At 56.7% G+C, this 9,513-nt stretch overlaps 1 protein-coding gene across 7 annotated transcripts in view; it reads right to left on the reverse strand.

Annotated features, from left to right (window-relative positions):
* Nucleotides 1-8,500, reverse strand: part of ZMYM3 (zinc finger MYM-type containing 3) — a 33,541-nt gene extending 25,041 nt beyond the window's left edge. The window contains exon 1 of one of the 7 annotated variants that reach the window (XM_080365930.1): nucleotides 8,223-8,500. The gene's annotated coding sequence lies outside the window, so the exon portion shown is untranslated. The other 6 variants (XM_080365934.1, XM_080365933.1, XM_080365935.1 and 3 more) reach the window with 6 other exon arrangements.
* Nucleotides 8,501-9,513: the final 1,013 nt, after the last annotated feature.

The following is a 9,513-nucleotide window of genomic DNA, read 5'->3' on the forward strand; positions in this document are numbered from 1 at the left end:
CACAAACAATGCCTCCTTCTTGAGGATGTCCCCCACGCAGCCTTCCAGGGCAGACAGCAGACCTTGCAACAATAAGCAGCAGAAAGGTTAAGCCACCCAGATGGATAAGGAAAGTTAATTTATAGGTGTACTTAACAGGACTAGCATACTCCTCAAATTCATCTTCAGACACTTTGCCCGAGTCTGCAATGAACCACGCAGGTGATACTCCTACAGTATTTACCACTTTCAGGTGGCCTAGTCTCTGCTTGGTAGAAATAGACCATGGGAATAATTCTGGAGCATAAGAAATCCATTTGGGCATTCCCTCCCAGAGGATAAGGCAAGCAACAATTCATCCATGAACTTGCCCGGCTACTCAGGCTTTACAAATAGACCAAAAGCAACCAGTTTCAATAGCACGCACCTTAACGTTGCTTTCACGCTTTGGGCACAAGAGCATTATGATGCAAGGCAAGACTCTGACAAACTTAATGATGACAAGATTGACCAACAAAATGGTATTAAAAGAGAACAAGTCTTCTGGAGATTAAGTCAGCTCCAAACAATCAGTATGCGGTTGGGACAGATACACAGATCTTTCTGCAGACCACTCACTTGTACATTCCGGTTGGAAGCATGGCGCTTGCCCTGCGTGTTCATGGTCCTGCCCACTTTAATCAGCTCTCTCCGAATCACCCTGGCAGAACAGCTCACACGTTCTAGCAAATGACCCAAAACTTACAAAGCTAAGGATTGCTGCAGTCAATCGAACAAAAAGACCATATATTCGAACAACCTGTGCCTATTCACACAAAGAATGGATACCTGGGGAGAGAGTATAAGAAACATAACTAATAGGACGTTCCTCTTCAGCACATCCTCTGACAGAGCGGCAATCAGCTGCTGAAGAACTGCTTGGCTTGAGCTGCACTGAGACCGGCACTGTTAAGACTCAGTAGTGGACAAATCCTCTATGTATCTGCCTAATCCCCCTTTGAACCAATTTGTACTTTGGGCTTCCAAAAATTCCAGGTGGCAATACATTCTGCAGCCTAACATCTAGTTTTTAAAAAGTATTTTCCTGCTGTTTATTTTAAACCTGCTGCAGCAGACCTCCATGACAAGGCGATACGGAGCAGATGAGTGCTGATTTAAGATGTATTTATAAGAGTCTGGAAAAGCTGATGGAGTTAAGAGTTGAGGCAGGACCCAAGGAGGTGATGCTGACAAGCAGTTTGACTGAGAAAGCAAGAAATGTCCCTGTCCATCGCTGCAATTCTGTTTCCCTGACAATGAGGTCTGCTTTCAACTGCCAGATGATGAGGATGAAGACAGCAGCCCTGAGAACAGGAGAGAATGATGCTTTCCAGCTCTATGGGTTGCTCTGAAGTCAAACTCTACCTGAGAAAATTAGAGCTGCCCAGCTGCATCAGGGTGAAAAACGCTACTTCTTCTGTTTGCTCCAAGCATTCAGATTCACCTGGGCTTTCTGCTGAGCTTCACAGTCAGTTAAGATGCCAACGGAATTTGCACTTTGCTGCTGTGGTAAAGGCTCTTCTCACTTTCTCCAACAGAAGAAAAATAGCTTATTGTTTCTGGCAGATGCTGAAATGATCCACAACAAGTCATCACCTTTTTTTTTATTCCAGGACCGTCTAATGCACAGCTCTGTCACCAGGCTCTGGTCTGCTTAAAATCATCCTCTTTCCCAGCCACATACCTGGCAGCAAGGAGAGTACACTGGAACAGACTTGGCCAAACAAAGAGGAGGCAGTGTGCTGAAATCCTGCACATTACAGTAGATACAACTCTTCTATTGGACAATTGGGAATTCCTTACTTAGGACTTGGCATCACACTCTCCAGAGTATTCAGTAACAGATATTCCTGGGAAGATCAAGTTCATGGACCAAAGTGCCCTGCACAAAAGCCTGAAGCAGAGTGCTTCTCAGGTAGCACGCAAGAGTCTCCAAAGAAGTGATGGGGTGGCTGAGGGCCCTCCCCGAGTGCATAGGACTGACCACAGAATGCAACTTTGACCACCAAATCCGACATGTGTGACCACCAGAGCTGCCCTGTCCTTTCTGCCAAAGAAAGGGCACATGGGTCTCCTCTCAGACCTGGGAGCTCAGAGTGAGATATCTCTACCAGGACACTCAGGTACCCCAAGTGACTACCTGGGACGTTACTTAGCTTATTAAAGACATCAGCGATGCTGTATCTGCACAGATCTTCCACATGTCAGTGTCCTCAGCTAACTACCAGCGGGGGAATACATGGCCTACCTACAAAAATAAGGAGCCACCATCAAATATTTAATTAAAATCAGACAGTAAGAAAAAACACTGTTGTTACTCCCTCATGATGAACTGAATACCTCAGAAGTCTCTATTGCCTACGAAAATGCCACACAGTTACTCCTTTCCTCTAGCAGAGTAACAGCAAATGCTTGGGTACCTGTCCTAGACTTTTATTTGTGGATATGGAGTCAGATTTTCCAAGACTTTTGAAGGCTGAAGGGTTTATCGTTTTCACTATTAGAGATAATTTGAAATAGAAAAAACATTCAATAAAAACCTACAAAAATTAAGACACTTAAATCAACATTCCAGCTAACTCCTACCTGTGAGTTCTGTAAGACCTGAGCAAAGCTCTGGAAGAAGTTCCTATTTTTTGTGCCAAATTTTAGAATAAACAGTAACACCCAACCTAGTATTTCTCAACAAAAATAACAGTGTTCAATACACAGTTCTATCAATAAAACATTAAGAAAATAATATCATGTCCTACCAGCATGGTTTCAGTCAACAGATCTTCAGTAACACTATTATACCCCGAGTGACAAATATGGCAAAAACCAACTTCATTGCTGTGACTAATCCCAGTTTATCTGGGCAGCTGATAGCTTTCCAGATTCAAGCACTGCAAATGTTTATTACAGATTGGTTAACTCATTTTAAAGCAAATGAATGTATGAAGATTCACCAGTAAACTAAGCACACTGCTGAGGACCAGGCTTCAGTCCAGTCGAAATTCTCCAGAAAGGAGCAGAAATGATTTCATTATTCACCAGTGTTTTCGGAGGGGCAGTTGCCTGAGTTCCCACCTGGCAGCCCAGGCTCAGTCTTCAAAGAGCACAAGGCCCATCGGTGACATTCTGGTCCGTGCTGCTTGCACACTGTACCACGTTAGACCATTACCGTCTCATTCTTGGCTACTGTGTACACTTGATGACAGATACTGGAAGAGCTGAGATGTTTCAAATAAAAAAAAATTAATAAATATTTGACACAGTCATGCAAGAATCCCACTGCATTAAGAATCAAACACGGTTCAGAAAACACCTTTCAGTGACAAACCTATTTTGTTTATTGAAAGGAAATGGGAAGACATGACCCATTTGAAAAAAAAAAAAAAAACAAAAAAAACCCCACAACGTAAGATCTACAGCAGAGGACTCTTCAGAGACACAGACAAATGAACATGAGGACTCGAAAAGCTGGAAGTCAAAGTTGGATGAACTCAGAAACAGCTATTTCCAGATTAACACTACAGCTGATTACTTAAACAACTGACCCAGGGACGTGTAAACCCTCGGTGACCTGGAGATTTTACAACAGCATTCAGTGACTCCCTCCGTGTCAGCATAGCTATTGCAGATGTCACCAGTCAAGCTCTTGAGCTTGTGCTTTGCAGGCCAGGTTTAGCGAACAGCTATCTCTTCTCATCTCCAAACATATTACTGGTTCTCTCAATTAGAGTGCAAACAGCAGTAGCTGTCACCATGTCCCCTTCGGACCAGTCTTCACGTGTGACTGGAACTGTCTACACAACAGGAATGGGTAGATGGGGAAAAGAAGGGCCTCCCCAGAGCATCAGCAGCAGCCTCAACCCTCAAGCAATGGTTTTCCAGCACTCCCAAAGCCAGGAGGTACCAAGACGACCACTAGATTTTTCTACAGCAGGAGCACCAGCTTAGGGTGTGGTCCTCAAAGTTAGTATAGAGTCACGCAGAATCCAGAAATCCCGAACCCTCCAACACAGAGCAAAACAGCACCATGAGTTTCCTGTTAATTCCTCCAAGGCAGGAATGACCAAACTAGATTTTGAGTTTGCATTCCAGAAACTTCATCCCAGTTTCAAGAAAGTGCAAGAAAGACAAATTTCAGAAATCTTGCAGAATTGTCTAGAATTACATTTACCTGTAGACTCCCTGCAACACTTCAAAGGTACTCAACATTATTCCTGGATCTCAGTGTTATTTGCTGCTAAACTAACACCTCTGTACTAGTAGCCAAAAAAGACAAGAGGAGCATGTTCATCCATCTGGAACGCCATCCTGGCAGCAGTCTGAAACCACTTGGATACTCTTCACATCTTTTTGTAAGACCAAGATCCCCCCCCAAGCACAAAGCGTCAAGGCTTTGCAACAGAGAAAGGAGCAGCAAGTCCAGGTACACTAACACAACTTGCTTTGTTTACACATGTTAAGGCAGAGGTCTTAGCGGCAACTCAGCTTCAAGAACCAACTCCACTTACAGATCAAGTCAGAGAGAAAAACTCTCCGGCCACTTGTGTCTATAGCATGAATAAGCAACATTTCTTCCAAGGCTCACTACTTGCCACATGACATCTGCCAAAATCATGTTATACACAGGGGAAAGGAGCAGGTGGGTAAAAAAGCTTTGGGAGTACTGTCTGAAGCGCAAAAAAAAAAACCATGGAGGCACACAGCATGCTTGAGCAGCAGCTGTTGAAACTGCCCTGATGATATTAAGACACTGATTAAAAGACAGAAATAGACAGCAGACCTGAAAGTGATCATAAAGAGATGGTACCTGTTGCCCAAATGCTGCAGGAGGGTGTCGGGCCACCTAATGCAAAGTCCTGGACACCTCCCACAAGCAGCCACAGCCAGCTGGAGGAAACCCCTGGCAGAGCAGGTGACTCTCCAAAGGAGAGTGCCAGAGCCTGGGAACAGGCCATGGACTCCTCAGCCCTGGAGGTCCTCAAAACTCAGCTGGACAAAGCCCTGAACAACGTGATCTCAAGTCAGCTCTGCCGTGAGCATCAGATCAGCTGGACTAGAGACCTCACAGAGGTCCTTTCCAACCTAAACCTGTCTGTGGTTCTTTGAATAAACCTTACTACAACGGGAAGAATGAGAAGACAAGAGGGCAGTGTCTCAGGGAGGATGTATCTTTGAGGGCAAAACATCTTAAGTGGCTCTTTAAGTGGCCTTACAGAGCCAAAACACTGGAAGCGCAAGGTGAGCTGTCTCCTCAGCATTCGGGACAGTCCCAGATCCCTCTGCAAGGTGCCTGCTGCCAGGCCCACAAACAGGCATTCCGGCACTGGGATGTAACACCGTGTTGCACAGACCAAGCTCTCCCCCAGCCTGCTGACCGATTCCCTTCCCTTCACCCTGCCGGGGGCCAAGCCAGCAGAGCGGGCTTACGGGGAGCCCACGGCCAGCAGGACGGGTGAAGATGGTCACAAGCACTGCACATTCCTGACCCATGCTGCCAGCAAAGGAAGAAGTTAACATTTAAAACACTCTACCAAGATTAAAACATAATTCCAGCGAAATCCTGCTAGCATAGCCTTCGCTAAGCTAAGAAATTCATTGTCACAGCTGTGGCCTATTCCATGCTTCCCTTGGATTGCTTTCACCATGATCCTTCTGCACTAGAGGCTTCTGCTAGCACACCTGTGTCCCTCAGGGTCATGCATCCCAGCATCACTGACCATAAAACACCTGTAAAAGAAATAACACAGGGGCTCCGTCCCCGGAGTCAGGCTGTGGGCTCAGCCTCAGCCCCCTGGGCTGGCTGTCGGAGCTGCGGAGGAATCCGGTGTGACTGGCTGGCATCCTCCAAGCAAGGGCACTCACAGGAAGGGGCATTTAAGCAGGTGGAGAGAAACCGGATTGTGCAAATACGCACGCTGGGGCCACGGGCTGCAGGTTGGCCATTGCAGGCAGCAGCTCTGTAGGCTGTGGCTATTCCTTTGGTAAAGCTGGGCTGGCAGCAATGACAGCTATGCTCTTGCCACCAGGTTTGACTCCAGCATAGGCAGGGTTAGGCAAGAAAAAGCAGATTAAGGGGAACGCAGCAAGCAGCAGCGAGAGGGGAAGAAGTTACAGCCTGGAACAACGGCCAGACCTGAAGCACAACAGAAGGGAAGAACACAAATGAAGCTGCTCTGGTCATCACCAGAAAGAGACTCCAGAACCATTTCCCCAGTGCTCGGCTGAGCATCCTACCCTCAACCACCTGACACACACCGTGTCTGGTGCTGCCCTCTGCCCACACCGGCATGTCCGACCGCCAGGGCCCTCTCCCACACTGGGCACACGCCACAGCCAGCTCCCAGCCTCGCGGGTGCTCGCCCTGCCACCACCAGCTCCCAGCCTCACCAGTGCTCACCCTGCCGTCTGGGGCCAGTCCTGCCTCTGCAAACCACACGGGAGGCGCCGATGCTGCCCAGCGCACCTCGGTGGCCATGGCCATGCTGCTGACGCGCGGCCCAGCCCAGCCAGGCTCCCGCACACGGGGGCTTTGCCTCTTCCAGCGGCACAAGGCAGCTCGGTCCCGCGGGGCTGCACCCATCCCTGGCAGGGCCTGGGCCTCGAGAGCAGCACATGGCACCCAGGGCTCCAGCACAGGCGCCAGCCCACAGGGGGACCGACCCCCGGACCGTGCCCCACTCCAGGCTCACCCCACACACGGCGGGGGCAGGTGGACAGAGTGGGCGGCCGGGTCACGGACTGGCAGCTGCGGTGTTCTGCGAGCGCCACAGACGCTGCTCCGCGTAGTGACAGCAGCATAAAGGCTGCGTCGCCCAGAGCCGCTGCCCGCGGGGAGAGGCAAGCCCAGTGGGTGGCGGGGCAGGGCGAGCCCCAGGGTGGCTGGGGGCCATTTGCTGCAGCTCCCCACGGCGGGGACGGGTCCCCTGGGGTGGGCACACCGGGGAGGTCAGTGCACCGCGACCCCCTGGGCAGGCACCGATGTGGCAGAGGGCACAGCCGACCCCCAGCACCAGGGTGGGGGCCAGCCGCCGCCACCCCCCCGTGTTAACCGGCATCAGGGCAGGGGCTGCGTGGGGGACAGGTGTCAGGCCGCGGGGGCCCCAGGCCCCCGTGGCCTTGCTCGCCCCAGCAGGTGTGAGGGTCGCCACGGGGTCCCACCCCCCACGCCCCGCCCCAGCCGAGGGGCGGGGCCTGCTTCCCACACCCCCTCCCCTCCCCAGCGGACACGGGGCCGGTGCCGCATCGGGGTGGGGTCCTCGGGACCCGCCCCACGCCGCAGGGCGCCCCCAAGCGGTCGCCACTGGGGGGGGAGCGAGCAGCGCCGGCCCCACCCCCTCGCGGAGCGGTAGGCCCCGCCCCCTCCCGCCAGGCGCGCGCCGCGCCCCGCCCCCCACCCTGTGTGTGTGGGGGGGTCCCACCCGCCCCGCCCCCCCGGGACCCGCGCCACACGCGCCTGCCCCACCCCCACCCGTGGGGCCAAGCACCGGCGCCCCACGGGCGGGCGCCCCACGGACGGCCCCCACGGGCGCCCACGCCGCGCCGCCGCCCCACCTGTGCCTCCCGTGCAGCCGTAGGGAGGCGCCCGCGGCCGGCACCGCTCGTACCTGGCTCCCCGACGCTGCGCCGCCCTCTCTACCCAAAGCCCGGATTCGGGTCGCGGCCCCTTTAAATGGAAGCGCCGCTCGGAGCCCTCAGCGCGCTGCAGCCCGAAGGAGGGCGGGGGCAGCGCTCCATTGGCTGTGCAGAGCGAGGGACGCTTTCCCATTGGCCGCGGCGGGGCCCAGGCTCGCGAGACTCGCTTGCAGGCGGCGGCCTCGGAAACGTGGAACGGATTCCCGAACCCGGGATCGGCGCAGCAGCCCGGACTTCGCCGGGAGGCCGGAAAACCCGGAACGGATCAAAGCAGCGGAGCAGGAGCGCGCGAAGAGACAGCGCGGAGCCGAGCGCGGGCAGCGGCCGCACCCCAGCGGGGCACGGCGCGGTGCCGGGGGTGGTCGGCGGGGGGGGCGCGGGCCGGAACGGGGCAACCCAGTCCTCGCCGATGCCCGCGCGACCACCCGCAAAGTGCGGAGCGGATCGCGCGGAGTGGGCTTGCCACCCCACTGCCCCCCCACCACACACACCTTAACCCTCTCGCTGCCGACTCCCGCGGCCCGGGCCCTGGTGCCGCCCCGGGGGGCCCAGACCGGCCGCGCCGCCGAAGCCTCTACCTGCGCGCGGGGGGAGCCGCCCGGCCGGGTCCAGGCGCCGCCACCGCCTCCCTGGAGCTGGAGCGTCTCCCCGGGGCGGTGAGTGACAGCGCGGCCGGGCGGGGCTTCCGCGGGGGCCCGGGACACGGCACCGCCCCCAGGAGGAGCTGCCCCGGCCGGCGCCCGCCGCCCGCGCCCCGCCCCCGGCACCCCCCCACCCGAGCTCCCCTCCCCCGGTCAGCCCCCGCCCCACTCCATGCGCCCCCCTCCCCCCCCCGGCTGCCCTCCCCCACCCGCTGCACCCCACACACACACACCCCGGCTCCCCTCCCCCACAACAGCCCCCACCGAGCTCCCCTCCCCCTCCCGCCCACCCACCCACGGGTTCAGCCATGTCCCCCCCGCAGCTCCCCCCGGCCAGGTTCGCACCTCCCCAGGGGCTCCGACCCCCCCCCCCATCCTCGAAGGACCCCATTCCCCCTTGGCCGCCCCGTTGCCCTGGGCGGGGGGGGGGGCTCTCCTGCTCCTCCCCAGGGAGCAGCGCCCACCCCCAGAAAAGCGCAGGAGCTGAGCACGGGCCGGGCCGCGGGGTGACCCCCCCCCAGTGCCTCCCGGGGCGAGGGGGAAGCAATTGCGGCGCCCGGGCAGCGGGCTGGCCACGGCCGCGCAGCACCCGTCCCGGTTACGTGCGACGGGACACGGAGGGAAGCGGGAGGTTTTATTAAAAGGTGGCGAGGCCCAGCCCGCAGGAGGCAGCGGCTGGCCGCGCTTCCGTTCCCGGCGCCCCACAGCCGCTCGGGACAGGGCACGGCGGGCCCTTCCCCACGGCCGGCCCGGCTGCCCACGGCGAGGCAGCGCCGCTCCAGCGGAGATGGCCGGCGGAGACGGGGGCTGGTGGGCGAGGTGAGGCGGCGCCCGCGACCGGCCTGGGAAGGGAGCGGGCACGGAGCTGCCGCTGGCCCGCGGCGCTCTGCAGAGGCGCCGCCGGGGCTCTGGTACTTACGGGCGGTGGCGGGACCGGCGGAGCAGAGGCGCAGCGGCCGCCGCTCCCGCCACCAGCCTGGGCACGCGGACGGATGGGGGCGGGGCAGGCGAGCACCACCGCTGTCCCTTTAAAGCGCGCGGCCCCCGCCGCGCCTGCGCGCCCCCTCCGTCCCAGTGCGGCTGCGCGGCGCGCGCCGGCGGCTCGCTGGGCTCCTTTGTCCCTCGTTCGCCGCTCACCCAAGCCTCATGCCCGAGGCGATGATTGGCAGCGCGCGCGGCGTGCAGGCTCCGCCGTGCAGCCAATCGGCTCCGCACGGAGGGCTGTGGG

The sequence above is a fragment of the Falco punctatus genome, assembly GCF_963210335.1.
Source record: "Falco punctatus genome assembly, chromosome: 15".
Lineage (NCBI taxonomy): Eukaryota > Metazoa > Chordata > Aves > Falconiformes > Falconidae > Falco > Falco punctatus.